Source organism: Cicer arietinum, chromosome 2 (genome assembly GCF_000331145.2).
Source record: "Cicer arietinum cultivar CDC Frontier isolate Library 1 chromosome 2, Cicar.CDCFrontier_v2.0, whole genome shotgun sequence".
NCBI lineage: Eukaryota > Viridiplantae > Streptophyta > Magnoliopsida > Fabales > Fabaceae > Cicer > Cicer arietinum.
This window is the reverse complement of record NC_021161.2, coordinates 44,425,035-44,432,622: the sequence shown is the minus strand read 5'-3', so window position 1 is coordinate 44,432,622 and position 7,588 is coordinate 44,425,035.

The following is a 7,588-nucleotide window of genomic DNA, read 5'->3' as shown; positions in this document are numbered from 1 at the left end:
GTGGTAAAAGGGCTTATAGTTATCAATTTGAGTAATTATTAGATAAATTTAAAAGACTATTAAATGGACTAAACGGTAGAACTGGACTCCTTCATACAAATTGAAAATCAAACCGTTTTTACAAATATAATTTATTAACTGAATTAGTTTTTAAAAATTGAAATCAAACTGAATTGAATTGTTCCAAACTAAAATTAAATTTAATTGTAGAAACACATACATCAAATTTATACCATTTCCATGAATATATAAATGAGCTTTACATGGTGAAATACTATACAATAAACTTAAAGTGTAAATTGCTCTTATTTCCATGAGCTCTTAATTAACACTCAAATACTACACACTAAACTTATGCCACAAATTTCTACATTCTTATGTCATGTTTTAGTTTATTACCAAATTTCAGTTCAATATCAAATTACTACACAATAAACACCAATAGAAGAAAAACGATTTTCATTTACTCTTAATGGAAGAACGGCTTTCACTTAATCATGAAATTTAACTTTTACGAATTTGTGAACAAAGATGAACGAAATTGAACAAAAATGAAAGATGAACAAAATCAAATCAAGAGAAGAAGAATAACTCTAACACCTCAAATTGTTAATTAATATATTTTAATAATATTATGATAAATGATATTATATATATAATTATTGAGGTGTGATAAGTTTTTAGGTATTGCCATAATAATTTATTTAAATTATTATTATTAAATGCATTTATCTGGTTTCTAAAAATAAAAATAAAAAGTAAAAATAAAAATAAACATGAAATAACACAAACTGTATAGGTTTTTATGTTATCCTTTTACTATACTACTAACTATAGTCATATACATATATTGGATCCACTAAGTAATATAACTATATAAGTATAAAAGCAAATTACTATTTGTCTATGTCGAAAAAGCCTTTCTCATCAGCCGCTAAACCTATTAAACCTCTCTATAGCGCCATACTTAAAATAAAATAAAAAGGGCAAAGTACACATTCACAAGGATTAAAAGAATTTTGAATCTTAAAAAGAAGAAAAGAAATTGTCGATATTGTGCGAAGGAGTCAGCTTGCTCGATAATTATTTGATATCGTTATAATTTTTGTATTTTAGTATCTCTACAAATTTCTACTGTATTGTTTTAAAACTAAGTTTTAATCTCATTAGAATTTTATATTTATTAAATTGATGATTTACTCATAAAACTTACATAAATTATAAAAGTTTTAATCTTACTAGTTAGTATTATCTCTTGTACTAATCTTCATCATATAATTTTTATGCCCTATCTTCTCTAATAATCAACCTACTATCATTTTCCTTGTTAAATACTAATCGAATCTTAAAGTTATGAGATTAACCAAATATTAATAGTATTCTATAAAATAAAATAATAGATCATCTTGTAACAATTTACGGCATATTCTTTTCCTATTTTAAGTCAATAATATATATGTAATTGTATTTTATTTTATTTAAATGAACTGCAATTATAATACCGATTGATATCAAAATGTCTAATTTTATTTTACATCCAAAAGCTTTAATTATTTTAATTTTAAACTGTGGGTATTATTCATTAGGCAGTAAATAAATATTATTAGTTTCACTACATACAATACAGGTTTTTTTATTTTAATAATCCAATTTTAAAATAAAAAATACTAATATATTGATATTTTTTCTAAAAAAAATCGGGGTATTAAAAAAAACCTATTTAAACATCTATTTCTTCTTAAATCTATATTAACTAAAAAAAAATTTGTAAACGTATAATGCAAGACATCTATAAATATACTTGTTAGTTAACATAGTGATGAGATAAAATTATATTTTTAAATCTAAAATGGCATTTCGAGAATCATGAATTATATGGTATTTAATTTAATTTTTATTTATAAAAATATCCTTAAATTTGACTCATTTATTATAGCATTATCCAAAAAAATTACAAATTGCAAACTAAACTTCCCCTGCCAAAAAATTTCTTATAGTAAGCATAATATTAGCAACATCGAAAATAACTTTAGCACACTTTTAGAGTAAAGATTTATATGAATAAGGTATGGCACTAGGTTAGCCGTGGTTAATACAAGAATCATAAGCGTTCATGACATCGTATATATCCTCTCTCTTTCTATGGTAATCTCCATCCTTCAAGGTGTTTTCCAAGTCTAACAAATTAGCAAGAGCACTATTCGGCCAACTAAAAAGTTCGAAACAATTCTCAAAATGGAATTTTGCTTCAGGATCTTTATCATATTGATGAATTAGTGTCTTGATAAGATTGAGTATGTTGTTCATTACAGTATGTAACACATCGATGGTGTATTGGGCAATAGTAACTAGATATGCACCTTACTTTAATAATAATAATAATAATAATAATAATAATAATAATAATAATAATAATAATAATAATAATAATAATTTGAAATAAGATTTAATTTGTTTACACTAACAGTGTAAATGTTTTTAATATTGTCAGTCAATCTCAATCGATTGTCGAATCATTAGAAATATTTAATTTTTATCGTAACTATATAAAAAGCTACAACAATGAATAATTGTGATGTGTTGACCGTTTAAAATTTTTTACACTATCAATGTTTTAATAATTAAATTCTTTGAAATATTTAAAACAATTATTTAAAGTATAGTGACCCGTGGTCTATATGCAAAGGTAGATAGGTTTTCTCTAAATCCAAAATTTGAGTCAAATATTATTTTTAGATTAGTTGAATTCTCAACGTATAAATTTTATATCCAATCAACCTTGTCATGAATTAGTAAGGTTGGATTCACGGGTAAAAAAAACAAAGTTTCAAAAGTTTCGTGAGTTGTTCTAACAGAAGTCACTACTAGAATTTGTGGGTCAAACTCACTCAATCCAGGATATACTTGGATTTTGAGCCTTTGACCAAGTATTTTTGTTTGAAAAATTTACCCTGTACCCCCCAAATTTGCTCTGTACCCCTAAAATAATTTTAAAATATCAAAAATACCCTCAAGTTTTTTTTACTATTTCACACAATGAAAAGTTAAATTTGGTTTTCACCATTTTCTCATTTTTGGAGCAGTAAACAACATTTTCGGTAGGTAAACGTTTTCAGGTAACTTCCAAAAAACTCAAAAACACGATTTTCGGTACAAAGCATATTTCCGGAAAACTTTTCATAAGTTTTCCGGTACAAAACGTAAATTCCGAAAAACTTAAAAATCAGTTGTTCAGTACAGAAGGAGAAAATTGTGTACCGGAAAACTTCATTGCCAAGTTTTCCGATACAGATAGCAACACATTATAAGACTCCCATAGCAACACATGTCCTTGTTTGTTTCCTACAGTGAATGTAAAATAAAAATATGGCCAATTGATAATCATCTATGTCACACCAAACCAATTTGGTTTTCTATGGTATGTATATTCATGCATGACACTAGGCCGAACACAAACAAATTTTTGTATCTCCATCATAAGTCGGAGTTTATTAACCGCTTTAGACGAATCTCTTAGTTGCTTTCTAAAGTTGATTAGTTCAATTAAAAATTATTTCAACTATGATTCGAATTTGAATTCTTATAGACGATTTGTCCAGTCGGAGTTTATTAACTGTTTTAGACTAATCACTTAGTTGTTTTCTAAAGTTGATTAACTCTTTATTTTTTTATATAATTATTTTAACCCGGTGATTGTACATCTATCAAATTGCTTTTTTGTTCATTTGATCATGTACCTTGTTATTATGGTGAAATTGTTGAAGCTTAATTTCTCTATAATGGAAATATTATGAGACTTTAACTTTTGTCATGTTGAGTAGTGCATTTCAAATTCAAAGTAATTAATGCATAGACACATTCAACTTACACTACGCGAAAAAACGCATTTTACAGCGCTTTTTTTAAGCCATTTACAGCGCTTTTTCAAAAAAATAAGCGTTGTGGAATCGAGCGCTGTAAATGATACAACAACGCTTTTAAAAAAGCGCTATAAAACATGTAAATACAATGCGCGCTTGTTATGCACATTTTACAGCGCTTCTTCACAAAAAAGCGCTGTAATATGCACCCCATTATATGAGTTATGGGTCTGCTTTTAGAGCGCTTTTTAAACAAGCGCTGTAAAATGCACACCCATAATTTCATATTATGGTCTGCATTTTACAGCGCTTTCTCAAAAAAGCGCTGGCCCACCCATAATTTCATATTATGGGTCTGCATTTTACAGCGCTTTTGTTGTACATTTTACAGCGCTTTCTCACGAAAGCGCTGTAAAATGTGCACCATTAAAGCGCTTTAGAACAACATTTTACAGCGCATTTTACAGCGCTTTTTACAGCGAATTTGAATTCTTCTAGACGATTTGTCCAGTCGGAGTTTATTAACTGTTTTAGACTAATCACTTAGTTGTTTTCTAAAGTTGATTAACTCTTTATTTTTTTATATAATTATTTTAACCCGGTGTTTGTACATCTATCAAATTGCTTTTTTGTTTATTTGATCATGTACCTTGTTATTATGGTGAAATTGTTGAAGCTTAATTTCTCTATAATGGAAATATTATGAGACTTTAACTTATGTCATGTTAAGTAATGCATTTCAAATTCAAAGTAATTAATGCATAGACACATTCAACTTTACCATTGCCTTCCCCATCTATAAGTAATGCATTTCAAAGTAAAAGCATTTTAAAATAGCATTCTTATATTCTGAATACATTTTATATAGTTTTTAATTTTATATTAATTTTCTCTCTATCACACCAAAAAAAAAAGTTGAAATTAGGTGTATTTTATATAATATGGAGTATACAATGTCAAAACTTTTTGTGTCTAAATAGGTTATCAATTGTATATATACTTGTTCCAATACACAATTAAATAGGTTATCTATATTTCTTGCATAAGTGACTGAATTGATGAATTATAAGATACCAAAAGAAATTAATATCCTAACATTTATTTATAAAACAATAGCCTATCAATAAAAAAATAATTTTAAATTTTTAAATAGTCAATATATACATAATTAGAATCTAAGCCCTCAACTTTAATAACTATTGCTTTGCACGGGTTAAACACACTAGAATCACCATTTTAAAGAATGAAGGATAATAATTTTTGGCTCACAACAATATACATTAATCAAATATTTTTAATAAGAAAGTAGTAATTATTTGTAATAAAATGTATTAAATAATTAAGCAAAGAAGAGAGAAGAATTTGCAGAAGTACATGCAAATGACCGCACATACATTAATAGAAATTGAAATAAGATATAGAAAAACAACATACCATTCTCATGCTGGAGGTGTGCATGGGTCCTATTGGTATATATAAGTGCTCTTTTCATATTATTGATTTTAGAATTCGTAATTTATTAAGCCACACTTTCGTGCACAGAATAGTAAATATTTTTTTTCAAAGCAAATGAAAGAACACTGATTTGTTTTTCTTATATAATTATTGCAATTAAGAATCACTTTAAGAGAAATTTGCTATCACTGATGAAACATAGACAACCTCTAATTGGAGAAAATTAAGAATACATATTAAACTAAAAATATAACTAAATTAAGTTTTACAATCATATAGTTTCTCTTAATTTATTTCATGTATAAAACTCAGTTCCTTTATAGAGAAACATTTGATTAATTTTGTTCTTTCTTGTCCTTCTATTCAAGAGTTTCATCTAATATAATAATTAATTAATCATTAAAGTCACATCATTTTTATATTTTAAATAATTTATATTTGGAATTAATTTTGCATAAAGTTTATCTTGCCCAACGTTTTACATGTGTAACTAAAAAATCTTTATGTTTGAATTTTGATTAAATTATCTATATGTGAAAAGTGAGAGAGGTCACTTTACTTAATATTTATATTTAAAATAAAATTATCGTAAATGTTTTGTTACTAGTAAGTATAACCTCACAATAATAAATTAGGAATTACAAAAGAAATTTTTTCCGTAGCATGAACTAAGGCTTTATGAATTTTTGTAATGGATTTTGTTGTATTTTATTATATTTTCTTTTACATCCTTTTTATTGTTGTCTTTATTCATACTTAGATTGGTTAATATTTCAATTTTTATTTATTTTTTAAAGTCATAAGACTCCCAGAGCAACACATTGCATGTCCTTGTTTGTGACAATTATTTGAACATATTGTGATGCCTGAAATTGACGAGAACATAAAGTAATTACCGATGTATAAGGAAAGTTCAATTAACGATTCATGGGACTAGTAGCAGAATTTCTCAAGGACTAAGGGTGCCATGACCTCTCTAATCTTTTCAATATATATCATGTGAGGTCTAAGTTGTCTTTTAAAAATTATAGATAACTTACTCATCATGCACCCAATAAAAATTTGCTATATCAAAACACAAACACAAGAAAATTGATATATAGTGATAGATAAAGTCTATGATTATGATTATGATTATGATTATGATTATGATTATGATTATGATTAAGTGAAATAATCAAATGGTTAAAGCTCCATTTCTCTCAACAATGGCAATAAGAGACTTTTTCCATGCGATGCACCAATACTTCTACTGCATTCCTAGCTTATTTTGATTTTTTACTATTTTATTTAAAAGTACTTCTCCCAAGTAAATTAAAATGTTATTAATTAAGGGTTACAATATAGACGGAAATACATACATAATATATACAAGTAAAGATTGAACAATAATAAATAACAATATAATAATATTATTTTCTCATTCACTCAAATAGTTCTTTATCTATATTTTATGTCATATACTCATATATGTAACAAGTAAAAGTAAATAAGTTAACAAAATAGTAAAACGAATATTATTGAACTTTTAAAAATAATTAGGGGAAGGTGAAAGAAAACTATAGTACAATAAAGAAGGCACCACTCAAACGAAAATGTAAGCTCAACTTAAACGAGTATTAACATGGTAGAGTTTTTATTAATATTTTTTTATTTATCATGGTAGAGTATTTATAGCATGGTGACTTTGAAATGTGACAATGGGTGGTGCTAAGTTGTTTTTATTTTCTTTTGCCTCTATAATTCACTATGTAGTCTACATTCATTATGTTATAGTGTGATTATAATTGATTACTTTTATTAATATTATGTTGGACTTTTACATTATTATCAATGTTGAGTCATTGGATTACTTTTGATTTTATTTTTTTAATTATAAAAAAAAAATTTAATTGAAAGTAAAATTATAGTTGAAATACCATATATATATATATATATAGAAAACGAACTGAACTACTAATGTGTTCGGATTCAAATTAACAAAATTTGAAAAAGCATTCATATATAGATGAAAAAAAGGATGTGTGAGTGGTAAAATGCATATAATTGAACATCATGCATATGAGTTTGGAATCGGCACACTTGCTTAATGCAAGATTAATTCCTTTAAATACTTTTTCATGTATAGACATATACTTTGGCATATGATAACTTTTTTGTTGTGTGGCTCTATAATAGTATCAGCATTCTCCACCAATATTTGTACCTTGTATGTATTACTAATTAGGATTCACAATTTACTTCACTTGCTTTCATTTTTCTGACACCATATA